Source organism: Mustela lutreola, chromosome 7, assembly GCF_030435805.1.
Source record: "Mustela lutreola isolate mMusLut2 chromosome 7, mMusLut2.pri, whole genome shotgun sequence".
NCBI classification, from domain to species: domain Eukaryota; kingdom Metazoa; phylum Chordata; class Mammalia; order Carnivora; family Mustelidae; genus Mustela; species Mustela lutreola.
This window is the reverse complement of record NC_081296.1, coordinates 116,806,596-116,830,580: the sequence shown is the minus strand read 5'-3', so window position 1 is coordinate 116,830,580 and position 23,985 is coordinate 116,806,596. Positions and strand designations below refer to the sequence as shown.

Sequence of the window (23,985 nt, the reverse complement as noted above, 5' to 3'; positions counted from 1 at the left end):
TACAGCTAAAATAGTCCTTAGAAAACTTAGCACTTGGGTCACCTGAGTGGCTCAGTCGGCTAAGCATCGAACTCTGGATCTCAGCTCAGATTTTGAATTCAGGGTCTTGAGTTCAAGCTCTGGACTGGGCTCCATGTTCGATGTGCAACCTATCTAAAAAAAACAAAAAACAAAAAATAAAAAAGGTAGCATTTAAGGAGAGGGGGGCTTTTCCAGAGCTTAACTTCCTTCTCAAAACGGTTTAGTGGGGCACAGAGTACCAGTTAGCATACATCAAGAATAGCCACTGTTCTCTGCACACCCCGCCCCCTTTCTTTCATTCTCTTGCTTGTTTTGGAAAGCACTGATAGCCTTTTGACTCTTCTCTGTGTAGCATATGTGACAGATCCCACTGTGCTTCCATCTGTTCTGTTTCAATATAACTTCAGGGATAGGGAAGTAGTCGAGGGCTCACCAACAATATGCTGGTAGGTTCCATGTCATTCATAAATACAATGGGGAAAGGAAAACAAAGAAAAATTCTGACTTGTCTTTTCATTCCGTGAATAAAGAAATGTTCAGTGTTACAATTTTACAATGGAAACAGGATTATACTGTGTGTTTTGTAGACGTGCCTCACAGAAGGGGTGGGTTGTAGAAGTAGGAAAGAGTATTGGAAAGGTGTTCCAACATCTTTCCACCCTCAGATGAGAGCTGGTCCTGGGTTGGAAACAGGACACAGGTCATGAAGACTCAAAGGGCAATCCAAAAGGAACTCTTCCTCCAGAATGCACAAACTAACAGAAAATGTTAAAGTTACTTTCTATACTGGGTTTTGGAAACTGTCATTCGGCAGCAGGCTTTGGATTCTTCCAGATCTTCTGGCCAAATCCTAAATTCTGTATATCCAATTCCTTCCTGGTTTCTCTTTAAAGGAAATTATCTTGAAATAAGATCAGTCTGGGTCATCTGGAGGTATCTTCTTCTTCTTCTGTTAGAGAAAAAGAAAGAAAAATGCCGTTCCAAGGTTAAAACGTTTAACTTTCATTTTACAACAGGTTATGTTATAGAAGTGCAAGGCCATGTTTATTTTTCAAGCGCAATAGCGACATCTAGTGGACTAAATGCTTCAATAATTTACCAAGTAGCTAGATAAACATTTTCTATTTCTGTCGTAAAGAAAAAAATATGCTTCAAAAAATTTGTCCCTCAGTAAATGTTTTCTTAATATATATACATACAGGTCAGTGGTCACTGATAAAGGAAGTTTTCCACACTTACTCTGAAATGGCTCTCAGTGATTTGTGTGAGCAGGGCCTTGGGCCCCATAGATACTAGGTAATACCATGTGTTCTCAAAACTTTTCTTAGCACGGGAACAAGATCTGTTTCTATCCCCCTTTCTTCCCAACATCAGAACTCTGAGGAGGTGTTCTGACAATAGCTACACTTAAGGGGAAGCTCTGATCATACCCCTCAAAGGTACTAGGAGACAATAGTGAAATAATATCTCTTAGAGATCAGGGTTGGAGTCTGGTTAGTGTCAAGCATGGGAGAAGATTGTTAAAGTCAGACTTCTAGAAAAGCTATGTGCCTGCAGAAGAGGAGCTTCTTCATCCTATAGTTTAATATACTAAGCTAGATCACATATAACTAAGTAGCCAACTAAATAACACCACCGATAAACTCTAAATTGTTTTTTGTTCTCTTTCAGGTTTACTGTGGCTCAGAAGCCTTAGAGAACTGCCCAGCCCTTGGCTAGAAGACATGATTGGTTCTAATGTATAAGAGGATGCCTGAGGGGCACCTGGGTGGCTCAGTGGGTTAAGCCTCTGCCGTTGGCTCAGGTCATGATCCCAGGGTCCTGGGATTGAACCCCGCATCGGGCTCTCTGCTCAGCGGGGAGTCTGCTTCCTCTTCTCTCTCTCTCTGTCTGCCTCTCTGCCTGCTTGTGATCTCTGTTAGATAAATAAATTTTTAAAATCTTCAAAAAAAAAAAAAAAAAAAGAGGACGCCTGTGCCTGATGACTAGAGAAAGCTCCCACTTGTTCGGTGTCTACTGAAGCAAGGCATGATGCTCAAATTTTATATACATTAACTCGTATCGTGTCTAATACACACAATCCTGGTGTGTAGGCATTATTCAAGCTATTTTTATAGATAAGAAAGATGAGGCTTCTAACAAGTCACATAACTTAGGTAGCAGAGTCAGAGAGTAAATCTCAGTGATTTCAATTCTAAAGCCCATTATCTTTTCAGGATATACATTGCCTCCTGCCATAAAACTGGAAGGAAAAGAAAATGGAAGCCATTCTTCTTCATTAGTGTCTAGGACACTGATAAAGCACTTTTACTATTATCTTAAAAGGGAAAAATAACACATTTCCTCCCCTGCTTTGTACTATCACATTTGGTATATTGTATATTTTTTTACTTCAAGAGGAGAAATTGGCAATGATGCTGCTTCATTATACCTTTAAAAATACCATAAAATTTGATCTGTATTAGTTGAGAGGTGAGAGCATGGTTACTAGAACCAGTTGCTTAAATACAAACCCTGGCTCGCCTATTTATATGCTGCACAACTTGAACAAGATACTTAACTTCTCTGGGCATCAGTTTCCTCGTTTGCAAATGGGATTATAGTATCTATTTCCATCTCTGAGATAATAGGCTGTTGTGAGGATTGAGTGGAGTGCTGAGAGCAGCGACTGGCACAGAACAAAGGCTCAGTATCCTCCTTATTGTTGGAACTGTTTCTATTAATATGTTAAAAAGTGACAAGTTATTTATTATTGAATTCATTTTTAAACATTTTATTGAGGTGTAATTCACAGAACATAAAATTCACCCATTTTAACAGTAAAATTCAATGATTTTTGGTGAATGTACTGACCTGTGCAACAAACACAATTCAGTTCTAGGACATTCCCATGACCCTAAAAAGTTCCCTTGTGTCCATTTATAGTTAATCCCCACTACCATCCTCAGCCCTAAACAATCACAGATCTGCTTTTTTGTCTTATAAATTTGCCTTTTCTAAACATTTCATGTAAATGGAATCATACAATATGTAGTCTCTCTGTAGTAGCATTAGAAGCTGGTTCCTTTTTACTTGCTAAATAGTATTCCATTGTATGGATAGGAACATTGTATTTACTCATTCACCCAGCTGGTAAATGTTTGAGTTGTTTCAACTTGTTGGCTATTCTGAATGACACTGCTGTGAACATTCACATGCTAGTCTTTGTGTGGACTGATGCTTTCTGCTCTCTTCAAGTAATCTCTAGGAATGGACTTCCTGGATCATACAGTAAATCTGTTTTTTTTTTTTTTTAAGTAACTGCCAAATTGTCTTCCAAAGTGGCTGCACCATTTTTTCATTGCACCAACAATGTATGGATTCCCCTTTCTCCACTTCCTCACTAACACTTGGTATGGGCTGTCTTTTTCATAGCCATTCTAATTAGTATGCAGTAGTATCTCATTGTGGTTTTAATTTGCATTTCCCTAAGATTCATAATGTTGAACACCTTTTCATGAGTGTATTAGTCATTTATATATATCTTTTTGTGAAATATTTTCTCTTTTATTCATTTTTTAAATTGAGTTGTTTGGCCTCTTTTTAATGATTTCTAGTCAATATGAAATGCTTCTCCATTTATTTAGATCTTTAATTTTTCTTAGCAACATCTTGTGGCTTTTAGTGTATAAGACTTGTATTTCTTTTGTTAATTTTTCCTACATATTTTTATTTTTTTTGAAGTCCTGGTAAATGGCTTCGTTCACTTTTAGGTGTTCATTGTTAATATGTAGAAATACAACTGATTTTGTATATTGATCTTATATCTTATAACCTCAGTTGATTCATTATTAGTTCTAATAATTTTTTTTTGTGGATTTGTTAAGGTTTTCTATTTATACGGTTATATTATTTACAAATAAAGACAGTTTATTTCTTTACTTCCAATCTGACTGACATTTATTTATTTGTTTATTTATTTTTGGTTGCCTGACTGCAGTGGCTAGAAATCCAGTTAAATCTTGAATAGAAGTGATGAGAACAGATATCCTTGTCTTATTCCCTATCTTAGTCGGGAACATAATCAGCCTTTCACCATTAGGCATGTTAGATGTAGGTTTTTTATAGATGCTTATTATCAGATCATGGAAATTCCCTTTTTTTTAGTTAGCTGAGAGTTTGTTTTGTTTCTTTTTTTTTGTTTGTTTTGTTTTTGTTTTTAAAAATTCATGGTGGATTCTGAATTTTGCCAAATGCCTTTGCTATGTTTATTGAAGTAATCACAATTTCCCCCTTTATTCTATTCATATGATGTGTTACATTAATCAGCTTTTGGATGTTAAATCAATCTTACATTTTTGGGGTAAACTCAGTTGGCCATGGTGCATAATGTCCTTTATGTGCTGCTCGATTTGGTTTGCTAATATTTGGTTGTGTACTTTTTGGTCTACATTCATGACAGATATCAGGCTATACTTAACTCATTATGTCTTTGTCTGACTCTGGTAGCAAGGTTATGCCAGACACAGAATGAAAGGGAAATGTTCCCCTCCCCCTCCGTCTCCCATTTTTTGGAAGAGTTTGTAAAGGATTGGTATTAATTCTTCTTTAAATGTTTGATAGAGGGGCACCTACCTAGCTCAATCAGAAGAACCTGCTGATCTCAGGATCATGAGTTTGAGTCCCACATCAGATACACAGACTACTAAAATGAAACAAAACAAATCAAAACAAAAATTTAAAAAACATGTTTGATAGAATTTACCAGTGAAAGCATTGGGACAGGTTTTTCTCTGTGGAAAGTTGTTGTGCTTTTTGATTTTCATTTCTACTTTTTTGTTTTGTTTTTGTTTTTGTTTTTGCTTTTACTAATTCAATCTTTTACCTATTACAGATCTATTCAAATTTTGCCTCTTCTTAAAAAATTTTTTTTTTTTATTAAGAGGCGCCTGGGTGGCCTAGTCATCGAGCATCTGCCTTCAGCTCAGGTCATGATCCCAGGGTCCTGAGATGGAGCACTGCCTCAGGCTCCCTGCTCAGTGGGAAGCTTGTTTCTCCCTCTTCCACTTCCCCTGCTTGTGTTCCCTCTCTTGCTGTGTCTTTCTCTGTCAAATAAATAAATAAAATCTCTCTATACACACACACACACACACACACATTCACACACACATATCTTTATATATGTATGGATATACATATATATAATTTAAATAAATAAATATTTTATTTTTAGTATTTATTTGAGAGAGAGGGTGCATATGCATGAGTGGGGGGCAGGGAGGAGCAGCTAGAAAAGGAGAAACAGACTCCCTGGTGAGCAAGGAGCCTGACTCAGGATCCTGAGATTACCATCTCAGCCAAAGGCAGATGCTTAACCAACTGAGCCATGGAGTTGCCCCTTTCTTGAGTCAGTTTCTCTTCTTGAGTCAGTGTTGGTAGTTGTGTCTTTCTAGGAATTTGTGCATTTCACCTAGGTTACTAATTTGTTGCCATAATATTTTCCATCCTATTTGTGTCTGATCTTTTTATCCCTGTGGTATGAATGGTTTTGTTCTATCTTTCTCTACTGGTTTTAGTAATCTGTATCATCTGTCTTTTTTCTAGCTGTCTTTTTAGTCTAGGTAAAACTTGGTCAATTTTGTAGATTTTCTCAAAGAATTAAATTTAAGTTTTATTGATGGTCTATTGTTATTGTTCGTTTTCTCATTTATTTCTTCCCTAATCTTTATTATTTCCTTCCTTCTGCTTGATTTGAGTTTGATTTACTCTCTCTCTCTCTCTTTTTTTTAGTTTGACTTACTCATATTTCTAGATTTCTTTTTTAAGATTTTTTTTAAAAGATTTTATTTCTTTATTTGTCAAAGAGAGAGAGAGCACAGGCAGATAGAGTGGCAAGCAGAGGCAGAAGGAGAAGCAGGCTCCCTGCCTGCTGGATCATGATGCTGGGATCATGACCTGAGTCGAAGGCAGCCGCTTAACCAACTGAGCCACCCAGGCGTCCTATAAAGGTTTTATTTATTTATTTGACAGACAGGGATCACAAGTAGGCAGAGAGGCAGGCGGGGGGACGGGGGAGGAAGCAGACTCCCCGCCGACCAGAGAGCCTGATGCAGTGCTCCATCCCAGGACCCTCGAGATCATGACCTGAGCCCAAGGCAGAGGCTAAACCCACTGAGCCACCCAGGCATCCCTCTAGATTTTTTTTAAGGAGAAAGTCTGGTTTATTGATTTTGAGATTGTTCTTTTCTAATAGAGACATAAAGGTTTATAAATTTTCCTGCGCTTTAGCTGCATCTCATAAGTTGTGATGTGTTGTTTGCATTTTAATTCAGTTTGAAATACATTCTAATGTCCCTAATGATTTCTTTTTTGACCTATGGGTTATTTAGAAACATTTAATTTTTAAATATTGTTGGATTTTCCCAAATGTCCTTCTATCATTGATAACTAATTTACTTTTTCGTGTTCAGAAAACATTTGTATGATTTCAATCCTTATAAATATACTGAGACTTACTTCATAGCCTTGTATATGGTATCTTAAAGAATGTTCCACATATGCTTAAAAAGACTGTATATTTTACTTCAGATTGGTGGAAAACTCTAGGTTTCACATAGGTCAAGTTGGTTAACAGTGTTTTAAGACTTCTGTAACTTCTGATTTTTTCTCTAGCTATTATTTTAGATTTTGAAAGTAGTATATTAGAATCTCCAGTTATTATTGTTGAATTATATTTCTCTCCTCAGTTCTCTCAGTTTTTGCTTCATACATTTGAAGGTCTATTCTTAGATGTTTTTATGTTTTTAATTGTTTATCTTCCTGATGGACTGATCATGTTATCATTATAATGTCCCTTTTCTCCTGTAGTTAACAATGTGTTTGCTCTTAAAGTCTATTTCATCTGATATTATAGTTATTCCATGTCTCTTATGGCTATTTTTTGCATCATTTTACTTTGACCTTATTTGTATCTATTTGTATCTATGAAGGTGTATCTCTTGTAGACAGCATATAGTTGGATCCTATTTACTTATATCTCTGCCTTTAAATTGGGGTGCTTAACTCATTCAGATTTAATATAATTACTTTTGTGGTTAGATTTATGCCTACCATTTTTCAATTTTTCTTTTTTAATTAACTAACTTATTTTTAAAATTCATTTTCTTTATGTGTCATGTCACTGTTGTTCCTCTGTTCCAACTTTCTTGTTTTGTATGCATTAAACAAACATTCCTTGGTGTACCATTTTAATTCTTTTGTTCATTTTTAAGCTATTTTTTACTTATCTTCTTACTGGTTCCTCTAGGAATTATGGTATGTATGTATCTTTATCATAATTTACTTCAGGTTCATACTGACCAATTCTGGTAAATATAGCAAACTTGCTCTGATAGACTTCCATTTTCTCCCTCCTCTTATAATGATGGGACAGATTGAGATTGATAATCTCAAAGGTCACAAATATTTTCAGGTGATAGAAAGTTAGAAAATGGAAAGAAATGCTGTCTTCCAGGAAAAGGATACACATGCACAAAGGCATGAATCAAGACACAGCCAGTTTAGTAGCATAAAATGCAACAGGGAAACGAAAGATGAAGTAACAAGAGCCAGATCATGAAAGTCCTCGTATACCATACTAAATCAGTGGGAAAGGGGGTTGGTGGGGCACAATTTATTTTAAAGTATACAGAGACATAGTCACATGTGCATTTCAGTTAGACACTCTAACACAAATGTAGGAGGTCAATTTCAGGGAGGCGCCATTGGACAAATCAGAGCTCTCTTGTGATCCTTCCAGTGCTTGTTTGTTTGTTTGTTTTGACTTACCAATGTAGTTTTTGTGAATCCTTACATGGGGTCAGGGGTCAGACCTTTAGGCCTACACACATTCTATCTTTAGCCTGTAAAGCTCCAAAGCCATAAACTCCAACTGCTGGGGATTCACTGTGTGTTAAATCATGCAAGGCAATGTTCAATTATTCAGAATTCATCTACTGAGTTTGCATATAATTAAATACATGGTATCTCTGTCTCATTCCTTCTTCCAGCCTTAATCTCATTTACTGGTTGATTAGCTCCTTCATATTATATATGAAGAAAAAGAAAAAGAAAAAGAAAAAGCCTTTTTTATACTTTGAGTAAAAAGCAGACAAGTCAGAGTTTTAAACTAAGAGTTCAAAAGAAATTCATGGCTATCAATGTATTGTTACTAACCCTTACCCTAGCCTCTAGAGTAGATTATAATTTTTTCTCTTTTTAATATTCACCAGCTTTCATGTCACCAGAACACTCTCAAAAAATTAATAATTTTAATTAATGTGCCTAATTTTCAATTAATAAGACATACATTCACTTTTGTTTTAACAGGTTTATTTCATATGAGACTACTTGAAGCTCCTTAAAACCCCACATGAAGGGTAATTTGAATAAAATTTATACAGGCAGGAAATAGTAAGTAATCGATAGTAACACTACCAAAAACTGCCAATTGAGCTAATATATCTTGATGGTAAATATCCAAGATATTCTCTCTCTGTTTTTTTTGTCCTTTCTTTCTTTCTTTGTTTAAGTAGGCTCCATGCCCAATGTGGGGCTTGAACTCATGACCCTGAGATAAAGTGTTGCATAATGTACCAACTGAGCCAGCTAGGAATCCCCAAGATATTCTCTCTCTGAATGAATGATTTTGACAGTCTATGCATCAAACTTGAAAATGACATGCAACTGGAAGGCATGCTAATATATTTGTTGGCAGTCTAGGGATACAAACAGATTAAGAAGGCTAAAATAATAAATAAATAAGAGAATTAAAATTTAACACATATGAACATTGTGCCAGTTATAAATGAGTTTGACTATATAGAATACAAAGTCTAAATTTGTAATAGTTTAAGCAAATACGCAATATTCATAAGAAGGAAGTGTGAGAGTACCCCAAACTCCTCAGACAATGCTTGGACGGTGGGGTTCCCACTGCAGGAGTCTCAAACTGAGTTGTCCTCGTAGGAGGTCATTAGAATGGTGAGAAGACTCAAATCCATGTCTGTGGAAAATACTCGAAGAGAGTAAGGTGTTTATTTTGGAGAACAAAAACAACAACAACAAAAAGGTGTTTGAAGTACCATCTTAGGAAAGGAAGGCGAGAATTCTACCACTGAACCAATGCTCATCTTAGGAAAGGAGAATCAGATTTTCTCTATACTACTCCAGATGGCAAAATTGGGATCAATTGGTAGACATGGCAGAGAGCAGATTTCAATTCAAATTGAATTTTTAACATCAGGATGCTCTAGAAATAAAATAAGCTATTCAAGGAGATGACAAATATAATGGCAATAATCTCCTGAGGGTTTACAATGTCCCAGGAACTACTCTACGTGCTTCACAAGAATTAACTTATTTTAGAGCAGAGGGGACCAAGATGGTGGAGGAGTAGCAGACTGAAATGACATCAGGTCCCAGGAGTTCAGCTAGAGAGTTATCAAACCATTCTGAAAACCTACAAACTCAACAGAAAATAGAAGAGAAGAAGAGCACCAATTCTAGGAACAGGAAATCAACCACTATTTGAAAGGTAGGATGTGCGGAGAAGTGAATCAGAAGTGATGAGAAGATAGACCACAGCTGGCTCCCAGCAAGTGGTGGAGCAGCGGGCACAAAATCAGAACTTTTGGAAGTTTGCTGCACCGAGGGACATCATTCCAGTGGCTAAGTGGGCGTGGAGCCCTTGTGGGGACAGTGTGGTCTCAGGTCCTTCGGGGTCACAGAAAGATCAGAGCTGTCTGAGTGTGGCAGAGCTCCCAAGTACCTAAACAAGGAAGCCAACTATAGAGACAGAGCCAAGGAGTGAGATTTCAGATCAGGGCTAACTTTTTTTTTTTTAATGAAAAAAAAATGTTTTATTTATTTGACAGAGAAAGACACAGTGAGAGAGGACCAGAAGCGGGAGAGGGAGAAGCAGGCTTCCTGCTGAGCAGGGAGCCCAATGCGGGCTTGATCCCAGGAGCCTGAGATCACGACCCAAGCCGAAGGTAGATGCTTAATGACTGAGACACCCAGGTGTCCCCTCAGATCAGGGTTACCTTAAACCATGATCCAAGGCACAGTCAGACCACTGCTCTTTGAGCAGGGACCCCACAAGTGCAGATCTGAAAAGACTCCCTCCTTCCTACCCCAGGAGGAGTGGCACAGGAGTGTGCAGCAGGAATCTGCTGGGTTTGGCAACTCCAAATGGGCCGTGTGCCAGAGATAGAAACATTCGGTCACAGGCTGGGTGAGCACAGAGTATAGCCTGAGACCAGGGAGACAGGAGTGACTGACTGCTTTTCTCTGAGGGCACACTGAGGAGTGGGACCCCGAGCTCTCAGCTCCTCCAGGCTGGAGATTGGGAGGCCACCATTTTCATTCCCACCCTCCAAAGCTGTATGGAAACCATTCAAGGAACAAAAGCTACCAAGAGCAACCCTGAGCAGATTACTTAGCCTGGCCCCTGGCAAGGGCAGTGCAATTCCACCTCCAGCAAAGACATTTGAGAATCACTGCAACAGGCCACTCCCCCAGAAAATCATCAAGAACATCCAGCCAAGACCAAGCTAATCGATCAAGGAGAACAGCGGAACTCCAGAGCTAGGGGAAAGCAACCCATAGGATTCATGGCTTTTTCCCCATGATCCTTTAGTCTTGCAAAGTTGAATTTTTTAAAATTTATTTTTTCTTATTCTATTTTTTTAACCTTTCCTCTTTCCTCATTTTTGTTTTTTAACTAGTTTATCTTAACAATACCTTTTTAAAAAAAACCTTTAAAACCTTCATTGTTAGAGTCATATTTTATCCCTTCATTGTATTTAGCCTAATTTTTTATATATTTATAGGTGTGTTTTCTTTAAAGTTTTGAGATTTCTTCTAATTTCTTCTAAATTTCTCCTAATAGTTCAAAATATACCCTAAATCTAGCACATGGCTCTATTCTAGTGTCCAGCCCGAGCACATTCTTTCCTCCCCTCTTTTTTTTTCTTTTCTTTTACCAACCAACTTATCAATTCCTTTTTTAGAATTTTAAAAAATTTTTCATCTTTACAGTCATATTCCATCCCTTGATCATGTTTACCTTTATTTTTGTATATATGTAAGTTTTTCTTTCTTTAAAATTTTGGGAGATAGTTTCTTCTAAGATACCAGAATACACCCAAAATCAAGTGGGTGGCTCTGTTCTAGTCACCAGTCTAATATATATATATATATATATATATATATATATATACACATTTTTTTTTAATCCATCCCCGTTACTTCTCCCCTGGGTTCGGTGTCTCTTCTGATTTGGTTAGCATACATTTTTCTTGGGTCTTTGTCACCCTTTTAGTATTTTATTTTCTTGTTCATATATTTTTATCTGGATAAAATGACGAGGCGGAAAAATTCACCACACACACACAAAAAAAGAACAAGAGGCAGTACCGAAAGCTAGGGAGCTAATCAATACGGACATTGGGAATATGTCATATCTAGAGTTCAGAATGATGATGCTCGAGGTGCTAGCTGGCCTCAAAAAAGACATGGAAGATATTAGAGAAACCCTTTCTGGAGAAATAAAATCCCTTTCTAGAGAAATAAAAGAACTAAAATCTAACCAAACTGAAATCAAAAGAGCTATTAATGAGGGGCAATAAAAATGGAGGCTCTTACTGCTAGGATAAATGAGCCAGAAGAGAGAATTAGTGATATAGAAGACCAAATGACAGCGAATAAAGAAGCTGACAAAAGAGAGACAAACAACTACTGAACCATGAGGGGAGAATCTGAGAGATGAGTGATACCATAAGAGAAAATAATATTAGAATTATTGGGATTCTAGAAGAAGAAAGAGAGAGAGGGGCAGGAGGTATATTGGAGCAAATTATTGTAGAGAATTTCCTAATATGGCAAAGGGAACAAGTATCAAAATCCACGAAGCACTGAGAACCCCCTCAAAATCAATAAAAATAGGTCTACACCCCATCATCTAATAGTAAATCTTACAAGTCTTAGTGACAAAGAGAAAATCCTGAAAGCAGCTCGAGACAAGGAGCCTATAACATACAATGGTAGAAATATTAGATTAGCAGCAGACTTATCCACAGAGACCTGGCAGGCCAGAAAGAACTGGCATGATATATTCAGAGCACCAAATGAAAAAAATATGCAGCCAAGAATACTATATCCAGCTAAGCTATCATTGAAAATAGAAGGAGAGATTAAAAGTTTCCAGGACAAACAAAAATTAAAAGAATTTGCAAACACCAAAACATCCCTATAGGAAATATTGAAAGGGGTCCTCTAAGCAAAGAGTAAGACCAGAAAGGAACAGAGACAATATACAATAACAGGCAATATAATGGACTAAATTCATATCTTACAGGCAATATAATGGACTAAATTCATATCTTTCAATAACTACCCTGAATGTAAATGGGCTAAATGCCCTAATCAAAAGACACAGGTTATAAGAATGGATAAAAAACAAGACCCATCAATATGCTGTGTACAAGAAACTCATTTTAGACCCAAAGACACCTCCAGATTTAAAAGAAGGGTGTGGAAAATAATTTATTATGCTAATGGACATCAAAAGAAAGCTGGGTGGTAATCCTTATATTAGATAAATTAGATTTTAAGCCAAAGACTATAATAAGAGATGAGGAAGGACACTATATCATCCTTAAAGGGTCTGCCCAACAGGAAAATCTAACAATTTTAAATATCTATGCCCCTAACATGGAAGCAGCCAACTATATAAACCAATTAATAACAAAATCAAAGAAACACAAGGAAATAAAGGCCCTAAATGACACACTGGACCAGATGGACATCACACATACATTCAGAACATTCCATCCCAAAGCAACAGAATACACATTCTTCTCTAGTGCACAAGGAACATTATCCAGAATAGATGACATCCTGGGTCATAAATCAGGTCTCAACTGGTACCAAAAGATTGGGATCATTCCCTGCATATTTTCAGACCACAATGCTCTAAAGCTAGAACTCAATCACAGGAGGAAAGTTGGAAAGAACTCAAATACATGGAGGCTAAAGAGCATCCTACTAAAGAATGAATGGGTCAACCAGGACATTAAAGAAGAATTGAAAAAATTCATGGAGACAAATGAAAATGAAAACACAACTGTTCAAAATCTATGGGACACAGCAAAGGCAGTCCAAGAGGAAAGTATATAGTGCTACAAGCCTCTCTCAAGAAACAAGAAAGGTCTCAAGTACACAACCTAATCCTACAACTAAAGGAGTTGTAGAAAGAACAACAAGGAAAGCCTAAACCCAGCAGGAGAAGAGAGCTCATAAAGATCAGAGCAGAAATCAATGAAATAGAAATCAAAGAACAGTAGAACAAATCAATGAAACTATGAGCTGGTTCTTTGAAAGAATTAATAAGATTGATATACCCTGGCCAGACTTATCAAAAAGAAAAGAAAAAGGACCCAAATTAAATAAAATCATGAATGAAGGAGGAGAGATCACAACCAAAACAAAGAAATAAAAACAATTATAAGAACATACTATGAGCAACTATACGCCAGCAAATTTGACAATCTGGAAGAACTGGATGCATTCCTAGAGACATATAAATTACCAAAACTGAAAAGAACCATAACCAGTAAGGAGATTGAAGCAGTCCTCAAAAATCTCCCAATAGGGGCACCTGACTGGCTCAGTGGGTTAAGCCTCTGCCTTCGGCTTGGGTCATGGTCTCAGGCTCCTGGGATCAAGTCCCGCATCGAGCAGAGAGCCTGCTTCCCCCTTTCTCTCTGCCTGCCTTTCTGCCTGCTTGTGATCTCTCTCTCTCTGTCAAATAAATAAATAAAATCTTTAAAAAAAACAAATCTCTCAACAAACAAGAGCCCAGGGCCAGATGGCTTCCCAGGGCAATTCTACCAAACATTTAAAGAAGAATTAATACATATTCTCCTGAAACTGTTCCAAAAAATAGAAATGGAAGAAAAACTTCCAAACTCATTTTATGAGGCCAGCATTACCTTGATTCCCAAACCAAACAAAGACCCCATCAAAAAAGAGAATTATAGGGGTGCCTGGGTGGCTCAGTGGGTAAAGCCTCTGCCTTCAGCTCAGGTCATGATCCCAGGGTCCTGGGATCGAGCCCCGCATCAGGCTCTCTGCTGAGCAGAGAGCCTGCTTCTCCCCCTCTCCTCTCTCTGCCTGCCTGTCTGCCTACTTGTGATCTCTGTCTGTCAAATAAATAAAAATAAAAATATTTTTTAAAAAAGAGAATTATAGACCAATATCCTTGATGAACAAAGAGCAAAAATTCTCACCAAAATACTAGTCAATAGGATCCAATAGTACGTTAATAAGATTATTCACCATGACCAAATGGGATTTATTCCTGGGCTGCAAAGTTGGTTTAACATCCGCAAATTAATCAAAATGATCAAAATTAATCAAAATGAACCTTAATAAAAGAAAGAACAAGAACCATATGATACTCTCAATAGATACTGAAAAAGTATTTGACAAAGTACAGCATCCTTTCTTGACCAAAACTTTTCAAAGTGTAGGGATGGAGGGTACATACGTCAATATCATCAAGGCCATCTATGAAAAACCCACAGTGAATATCATTCTCAATGGGGAAAACCTGAGAGCTTTTCTGCTAAGGTCAGGAACAAGGCAGGGATATCTACTATCACCAATGCTATTCAACATAGTACTAGAAATCCTAGCCTCAGCAATCAGACAACAAAAAGAAATTGAAGGCATCCAAATCACCAAAGAAGAAGTCAAACTCGGGCGCCTGGGTGGCTCAGTGGGTTAAGCCGCTGCCTTCGGCTCAGGTCATGATCTCAGGGTCCTGGGATCGAGTCCCGCATCGGGCTCTCTGCTCAGCAGGGAGCCTGCTTCCTCCTCTCTCTTTCTCTGCCTGCCTCTCTGCCTACTCGTGATCTCTGTCTGTCAAATAAATAAATAAAATCTTAAAAAAAAAAAAAAGAAGTCAAACTCTCACTCTTTGCAGATGATATGATACTTTATATGGAAAACCCAAAAGATTCCACTCCAAAACTGCTAGAACTCATACAGGAATTCAGAAAATGTCTGGATATAAAATCAATGCACAGAAATCAGTTGTATTTCTTTACACCAACAGCAAAACAGTAGAAAGAGAATTTAAGGAGTCAATCCCAATAGCACCCAAAACCATAAGATACCTAGGAATAAACCTAACCAAAGAGGCAAAGAATCTGTACTCAGAAACCTATAAAGTACTCATGAAAGAAATTTAGGAAGACAAAAAGAAATGGAAAAATGTTCCATGCTCATGGATTGGAAGAACAAATATTGTGAAAATGTCTATGCTACCTAGAGCAATTTACACATTTAATACAGTCCCTATAATATACCATCAATTTTTTCAAAGAAATGGAACAAATAATCCTAAAATCTATATGGAACCAGAAAAGACCTCGAATAGCCAGATGAATGTTGAAAAAGAAAGCCAAAGTTGATGGCATCACAATTCCAGACTTTAAGCTCTATTACAAAGCTTTCATCATCAAGACAGTATGGTACTGGCACAAAAACAGACATATAGATCAATGGAGCAGAATAAAGAGCCCAGAAATAGACTTTCAACTCTGTGGTCAACTAATCTTCAACAAAGCAGGAAAGAATGTCCAATTGAAAAAAAGTCTCTTCAACAAAGGGTGTTGGGAAAATTGGACAGCCACATGCAGAAGAATGAAACTGGACCATTTCCTTACACCACACACAAAAATAGACTCAAAATGGATGAAAGACCTCAATGTGAAAAAGGAATCCATCAAAACCCTTGAGGCGAACACAGGTAGCAACCTCTTCGACCTCAGCTGCAGCAACTTCTTCCTAGAAACATCACCAAAGATAAGGGGAGCAAGGACAAAAATGAACTATTGGGATTTCATCAAGATCAAAAGCTTTTTCACAGGAAAGGAAATAGTCAACAAAACCAAAAGACAACTGACAGAATGGGAGAAGATATTTGCAAACGACATATCCAAAATCTATAAAGAATTTATCAAACTCAACACCCAAAGAACAAATAATCCAATCAAGAAATGTGCAGAAGACATGAACAGACATTTCTGCAAAGAAGACATCCATATGGCCAACAACACATGAAAAAGTGCTCAACATCACTTGGCATAAGGGAAATACAAATCGAAACCACAATGAGATACCACCTCACACCAGTCAGAATGGCTAAAATCAACAAGTCAGGAAAAGACAGATGTTGGTGAGGATGTAGAGAAAGGGGAACCTTCCTACACTGTTGGTGGGAAAGCAAGCTGGTGCAGCCACTCTGGAAAATAGCATGGAGGTTCCTCAAAAAGTTGAAAATAGAGCTGCCCTATGACCCAGCAATTGCACTACTGGGTATTTACCCTAAAGATACAAATGTAGTGATCTGAAGGGGCACATTTATCCAAATGTTTATAGCAGCAAAGCCCACAATAGCCAAACTATGGAAAGAACCTAGATGTCCATCTAGAGACGAATGGGGGAAAACAACCTAGATGAATAGATAACATTCATATATCCTGTACAATGGAATACTATGAAAAATTTCATCAAAAGAAATGAAATCTTGCCATTTGCAATGACATGGATGGAACTAGAGGGTATTATCCTGAGGTAAATAAGTCAATCAGAGAAAGACAATTATCATAAGATCTCCCTGATATGAGGAATTTGAAAAGCAGGGTGGGGGGGTCGGGAGGTAGGGAAGAAAAAAATGAAACAAGATGGGATCAGGAGGGAGACAAACCATAAGAGACTCTTAATCTTATAAACAAACTGAACGTTGCTGGGGGGAGGAGTGTATGGAGAGGGGGGTGGGGTTATGGACACTGGGGAGAGTATGTGATATGGTGAGTGCTGTGAAATGTATAAGCCTGACGATTCACAGACCTGTACCTCTGGGGCAAATAATACATTATATGTTAATAAAAATAATTTTTAAAAAGAATTGACTTATTTTATCCTCAGAATTACTCTAGAAGAAACTACTATTAACCTTGTTTCACAGATAAGGAACTCTATTTATTTGTCCAATGCCAGACAGCTAGAAAGTGGGAGATTTGAATCCATGGAGTCTGACTCTGAGGCTAGAGTTCTGACTGCTCAGTGTTCAAACAGAAGTTTGCTGACTAGTAGTAGGGGTGACATAGGGTGAAGTGTGTCATATGTGGATCAGAGCCTGGCTTGGAGGAGGTAAGTTACATGAGATGAATAGATACACTTATTGAACATTTGCCAGGCACCGAACTAAAAATTTCACATACATTAAAAGAGATAATCCTGTAAAGCTTACAGTACAGTGATCAGTACATCATAAATACTCAATTACTATTGTGGGTTAAGACCACTTTCAGTCCTCTTTTACTAAATGAATATTACTGTATCTACTTTGCTAATAAAGAAAGTAATGACTTGAGAGAGGAAGTGAATTATTCAATGTCAGAGAGCAGTAACTGTTAAGGCCAGCATGGGAATCAAATCAGTCTGATGCGGCAGCCCTATCCTTTCCATGAGTACCCACCTTGCAATCTGGAAGTTTCCCTGTGGTTCTGTGAAACCAGTAAGCAAATAATAAGTTTAACAACAACAACAACAACAACAAAAACCTCTGCAAACTTATGTAAATCTTACAAATCAAAAGAAATTAATCTTTAAATAGTGCAACAAGTACACATGGGAAGTGTAATGAAATGAGATTGGTTATTATTATAAACCAATTTTTTAAATTTTCAAACCCATTTATTTACCAGCTAATTTTCCTGGCTCTTGTCTCTACAAATTCCACCCAGAAATTCCCATATGCCAATAAATGAAGAGAAGCTGCAAATTAGAAGAGTGATCACAATTTGAAGCCAAACATCCCTTAAGGATCAGAGCTGAGTATAAGTGTAAGGGGCCAGGGTCTAAAAGCCCTTGAAGAAACAGGACTTGAGACTGCCACTACTGATACAGACTATGCACAGAGTAGGACTGTAAATAAGGTTACTGTGTAAAGCTGGCAGCAGGACAAGCTGCTCTGCCTTCAAAACAGAGAGAAGAAAAACTCCACCATTGGTGTGTGTAGACACATACACAGACACAAGATAACAGGGTAGGCCATGGATGGAAAAGGAGCCACCAAGAAAAATAGGAACCTAAAGCCTCTGCAGAATGTGGTTGTAGTACAAACTCGTGTTGTCTTCAAGGTAACAATTAAATATCCTCAAATTAAAAAACTTACGTAGAACCAGTAAAATCCATAGGGCCCTAGCAGAGCCAAATCAGAAATGACCTGATAAGGGTATCTTCATCACCCAGAACACATACAATTCATAAAATAAATAACTCTGAGGATGAATTCAGTCAAAAATTAGAAAGAAAACAGTATCTTTGAGAAAGAATCACCAGCCAGACACCAAGATGATCAGGCAAGATGAAAGTTTAGTTATTATATTCTATATTCACGAAGAAATAATTAAACATCTAAGAGGACAAAATACATTATGAAAAAAAATAGAGAAGAAGAAATAAGAGATGTGGGGAAAAAATCCAAAAGGGGGTACAGAGGAAAGAAATCTACAAAAGAGAATTTAAGAAATATGAAAATGAGAAGCTCCAATATGTGCATAGTAAAAACTTCAGGAGGAGAAATTAGAGAATAGGAGAGAAGCAATATTCAGAAATACGATGTGGAGAAATTTCTTAGACATGAATCCTAAGACTGGAAAATTCCAGTGAATCTTAATAGGATAAATACAAGGAGAACAAAACAACACCAAGTCATGCAGAAGTTAAACTGTAGAAATTAAAGATACTGAGAAAATCTTAAAAACTATTGAGGATGAGAGGTTGGGATGAGTACAGAAACAGATTACTGAAAAAGAATAAAAATCAGACTGACATGGACTTCTCATCAGTAGGGTTTTTATTAGCAATTATAGGATCCAGGGGGGGAAAAAGGGGGGTGGTAAGGAGACCAGAGCTCACCAAAGTTAGGTAAGCATCTTCTCAACAGCTACAACCCTGAGACATCAGAATCTGGGATGGCTATAACCTAGCTCTTGAGAATGAAATTTTCATGGAGAGCAAAAGAGTGGCAAATAAAGTCATTATATCCCTGTGTTACTCTCTGAAACACTGTGACAATTCTTTCTGCACAAGGCTAGACCCCTCTACAAAGTGCTCAATCACGTTCAATAGAATGCGGACCCCCCTACTGACCTTCCATTTATCAGACCACCTCTGATCTCCTACCGCTCTCTCCTGTCACCTGTGGGTTAGAAACTTTACTGTATACCTTGGAAAGGCTCCTCTGAACATTTCTTTTAGTTCTCCACAAAAATTCATCATGAAATAGGAACACCCATATTGGTTTTTCTGGTGATAAAAGCAAAAGACACTCATTGTGTGTGTGTGTGGGGGGGGGGAATTTGAAAGAAATCAGAAAGGCACACCGAGGGGTCAACCTGGAACACATCACAAACTCAGATAAACAAAAATACAGCATCCTTGTTTTCTGTAACTTCTGCCTGAGCTCTCATTCTGCAGATAGAGGGTGGAAGTAGGGTAGAAATGCAAAACCATCAAGTAAAGTCACCTCACAGTTTTCTTCTTGTTTCAGTATCTCAGTTCAGTAACTGAACTGGGCAGTCCTCTGTAATCCATTCCTGACCTTCCAGACTTGACCCACAGGGTTTTCACCTCTATGTTCACTTAATCACACTCAATCTTACTGTCTTTGGTGAGCGTCCTACGCCTGACAAATCAAGGACACTGGAGGACTAAGGATATTTTCATACACACAAAGACTTAAAAAAAAAAAAAAGTCAAACAAAACTTTTGCATCTTTCACAGGAAGTGCTCCTCTAAATCAAAAGTATAACCCAAAATGAAAATGACTGACAGCACAGGAAACAGAAGATCTACAATAGGCAAGGAGTGAAAGGAATCACCAGGATGATAGTGAATGGAGACTCCAGGATGACAGTTGTCCCCAGGCATAACAGCAAACCAGTTCAGATTAGAGTAGATCACAGGTGTCATGCCAGACATCTTTGGAAGATAAAGCCAAATAGGTGATGCATTGGAACCTCTTAAGATTCAGACCATTGTCAGAGTCTGGGGCTGAGTTAGTGATAAGTACTTAGAACCTAAACCAATGAAAAAACATGATAATTATTAACTCTGGGAAAAACAAAGACCTGTTCAGGAAAAGAAGATGATCATGGTATACTACTTGCCCCGGCTAGTATTTGTGTAGTCGTAATTATGTAAACCCTTAAGATTAATGTAAGCAGGGGCACCTGGGTGGCTCAGTTGGTTGAGCATCTGCCTTCAGCTCAGTAGTGATCCCAGGGGTCCTGGGGTTGAGCCCCAAGCCAGGCTTCCTGCTCACAGGCAACCTGCTTCTCCCTCGACTTCTGCCCCTCTCCTCTGCTCCTACACTCTCTCTTTCTCTCTCAAATAAATAAGTAAAATCTTTAAAAAATCAATGTAACTAAAAGTCTGATAGGACAATTTTTGGAGGATGGAGGGTAAGGGAGGTTGGAAGGAAGGGAAGGGTGAATGCCTGTGTGGTGGGTAAAGGGAGAACAGAGAAAGTTGGGTCCCCATTTTCCACAGGAATAAACCAATAAATCAAGTTTATGAAATCAAAAAAATCAAGAAATAACAATTAAGCATGTTATTTAGAGACATAGCAGTAAATATCAAAATAAGTAGCTGTAAGAAATGAAAGTGGTGGGGCGCCTGGGTGGCTCAGTGGGTTGAAGCCTCTTCGGCTCAAGTCATGATCCCAGGGTCCAGGGATCAAGCCCCGCATCGGGCTCTCTGCTCAGCGGGGAGCCTGCTTCTTCTTCTCTCTGCCTGCCTCTCTGCCTACTTGTGATCTGTCTGTCAAATAAATAAAATCTTAAAAAAAAAAAAAAAAGAAGAAGAAATGGAAGTGGTTGTCTCTGAAAAGTGGGTAATGGGTTAAAAGGAGGCCAGGGCACTGCTATTTCTCTTAATAAAACTTGTTGAAAAATCAAAACCTCAATGAGATACCACCTCACTCCAGTCAGAATGGCTAAAATCAACAAGTCAGGAAACACAGATGTTGGTGAGGATGTGGAGAAAGGGGAACCCTCCTACACAGTTGGTGGGAAAGCAAGCTGGTATAGCCAGTCTGGAGAACAGTAGGGAGGTTCCTTAAAAATTTGAAAATATAGCTACCCTATGACCCAGCAATTGCACTACTGGGTATTTACACCTAAAATAAAAATGTAGTGATCCAAAGGGGTACCTGCTCCCCAATGTTTATAGCAGCAATGTCCACAACAGCCAAATTATGGAAAGAGCCCAGATGTCCATCAACAGATGAATGGATAATGATATGGTATACACACACACACACACACACACACACACACACACACACAGGAATATTATGCAGCCATCAAAACACAAACTCTTGCCATTTGCAACAACGTGGATGGAACTAGAGGGTATTATGCTAAGTGAAATAAGTCAATCAGAGAGAGATAATTATCATATGATCTCACTGATACGAGGAATTTGAGAAGCAAGACAGAGGATCACAGGGGAAGGGAGGGGAAAATGAAACAAGATGAAACCAGAGAGGGAGACAAATCATAAGAGACTCTTAATCTCAGAAAACAAACTGAGAGTTGCTGGAGTGGAGGGAAGGGTGGGAGAGATGGGGTGGCTGAGTGATGGACATTGGGGAAGGAATGTGCTACGGTGAGTGCTGTGAGTTGTGAATCACACACCTGCACCCCTGAAACAAATAATATATTATATGTTAATTTTAAAAAACTTGTTGAATTATGTGACTCTTTAAACAAAGTGTGTGTATATGGTTGATGATAAAAACAAACATAAAACTTTACTAAAGTTTCCTATTGGTTTTATAAAACATTTCCACCTGTTCAGTTTTGTAGATTTTTATGAGCAGATTTTTTCATTCTAGATACACAATGCATTTTTTTGGATTATACTAAATCCTTCATGTAATCCATCCCTAGAAGCAGTTTGACAGAGATATAATTACTTCAAGAGCAGGTTTGAAGTCATGACTGTAAATATTCATATTGTCACGCAGACTTAATCCGAAGTAGATACTGAACATGAGGCACACTAGTTTTGATTAAGGGTGAAAACAAAGTGGGATATCTTTTCCCAATTTCTCAGTATTTCCAAAACAACAAAAACATTTAAAGAATAGAGAATGGTGAGACTATCAACATAGAGGGTTTGTGTTCCTTAAGAATATGCATCACCATTTCATACTTAACACTAAGAGCTTGTGTTTTTCCCATACTTAAAGTATAGCAACCTGCCTCTGAATTTAGCAGATACATGTACACATGCACTCTGATACACATCTACATACACATCCTGGTAGTGTGAATAACTTTAAACTTTTAATTTTGATATAAGTACAAATTTACAAAACACTTGCAAGAATAGTATAAGGAACTCCCATATACCCAGCAGACTGACAAACTATTTAAATGTTGCACCACTCATCATTCTCTTTCTGACACATATTTAATTTGTTGCTTTGTTTGTGCATATATATGCATGCATATATATGTACATATATTCTTTCTGAACCATTTAAAATTAGGCTGTTACCAGATTAACAGCCAACTGGGTCCTTTAATCCTAAACACTTTTGTGTGTATTTTCTTTTTGGAAGGTTTATTTATTTACCTTACAGAGAGAATGAGCGTGGGTTGGGGGAGAGGGGCAGTGGAAAAGGGAGACAGAATCCTCAAACAAACTCCGCAACAAGCCCAGAGCCTAATGCAGGGCTCAATCCCACACCCCAAGATCAGGACCTGAGCCCAAACTGAGTTTGCCACTCAACTGACTGAGCCACCCAGGTGCCCCTTTTGTGTGTATTTTCTAAGAACAAGGACATTCTCTTACATAACCAGTACATGACCTACATCAGAAAGATTAACATAGGTATCCTTAGGTGGCTCAGTCAGTTTGACCTTCGACTCTTAATTTTACCTCAGATCATGATCTCAGGGTTGTAGGATGAAGCCCCGGCTTGGCTCTGCACTGAGTGTAGAGTCTGCTTGAGACTTTTTCTGCCCTTCCCCCTGCTCTCTCTTTTTCTTTCTCTTAAATAAACTAAACCTTAAAAAAAAAGTTTAACATTGATATTATACCATTATCTAATCAAATTAATGTTCTTCATAGCTATTTATTTTTCCTTGTCCACACTCTAACCCATGATGCCATATTGTATTTAGTTGTGATGACTCATTAGTCTCTTTTAATCTAGAACAGTTCTTCAGTGTTGAGAAGACAGAGGTATTTTGTAGAATGTCATTCAACATGAATGTCTGCTGTTTCATCATAATGAAATTTGGGTTATGCATTTCTGGCAAGAACGATACAGAAGTGATGCGATAGCCTTCTGAGAGTATCATATTAAATAACACATGATGTCATACTGTCCCAATGTTGCTAATGCTAACTCTTCTCACTAAGTGAAAATAGTGGCCAAGACATTACCTCATTTTAAGTTAATATTTTCCTCTATGCAAATATTAAGTAATTTGTGGGAAAGTACTTGGATACTATGTAAACACACCGGCATATTTTCACCTACTGGTTCAAACATCCACTGATGACGTCTCATTTCAGCATTTCTTCTACACTTTTAGTTACCATTCTACTGTAAATAAAAGCTTACCTTTTTCTTTTCTTTTTTTTTTTTTTTTTCGGGTTTTATTTGTCAGAAAGAGACAGAGCGCACACACATGAGCAGGCAGAGGGAGAAGCTTCCTGCTCAGCAGGGAGCTCGATGCAGGACTCAAACCAGGACCCTGGGATCATGACCTGAACCGAAGGCATGGCCCAACCGACTGAGCCATCCAGGCATCCCAAAGGTTTCCTTTTTCTAATTAATTGATTCCT

At 37.9% G+C, this 23,985-nt stretch overlaps 1 long non-coding RNA gene across 2 annotated transcripts in view; it reads right to left on the bottom strand.

The window, feature by feature from the left end:
• Nucleotides 1-23,985, bottom strand: part of LOC131836669 (uncharacterized) — a 64,860-nt gene continuing 40,875 nt past the window's right edge. The window contains exon 4 of one of the 2 annotated variants that reach the window (XR_009355715.1): nt 1-967. This is a non-coding gene — a long non-coding RNA (uncharacterized LOC131836669). Of the gene's footprint in view, nt 968-8,942; nt 9,044-23,985 lie in introns of those variants that run through there. The other variant, XR_009355714.1, reaches the window with a different exon arrangement.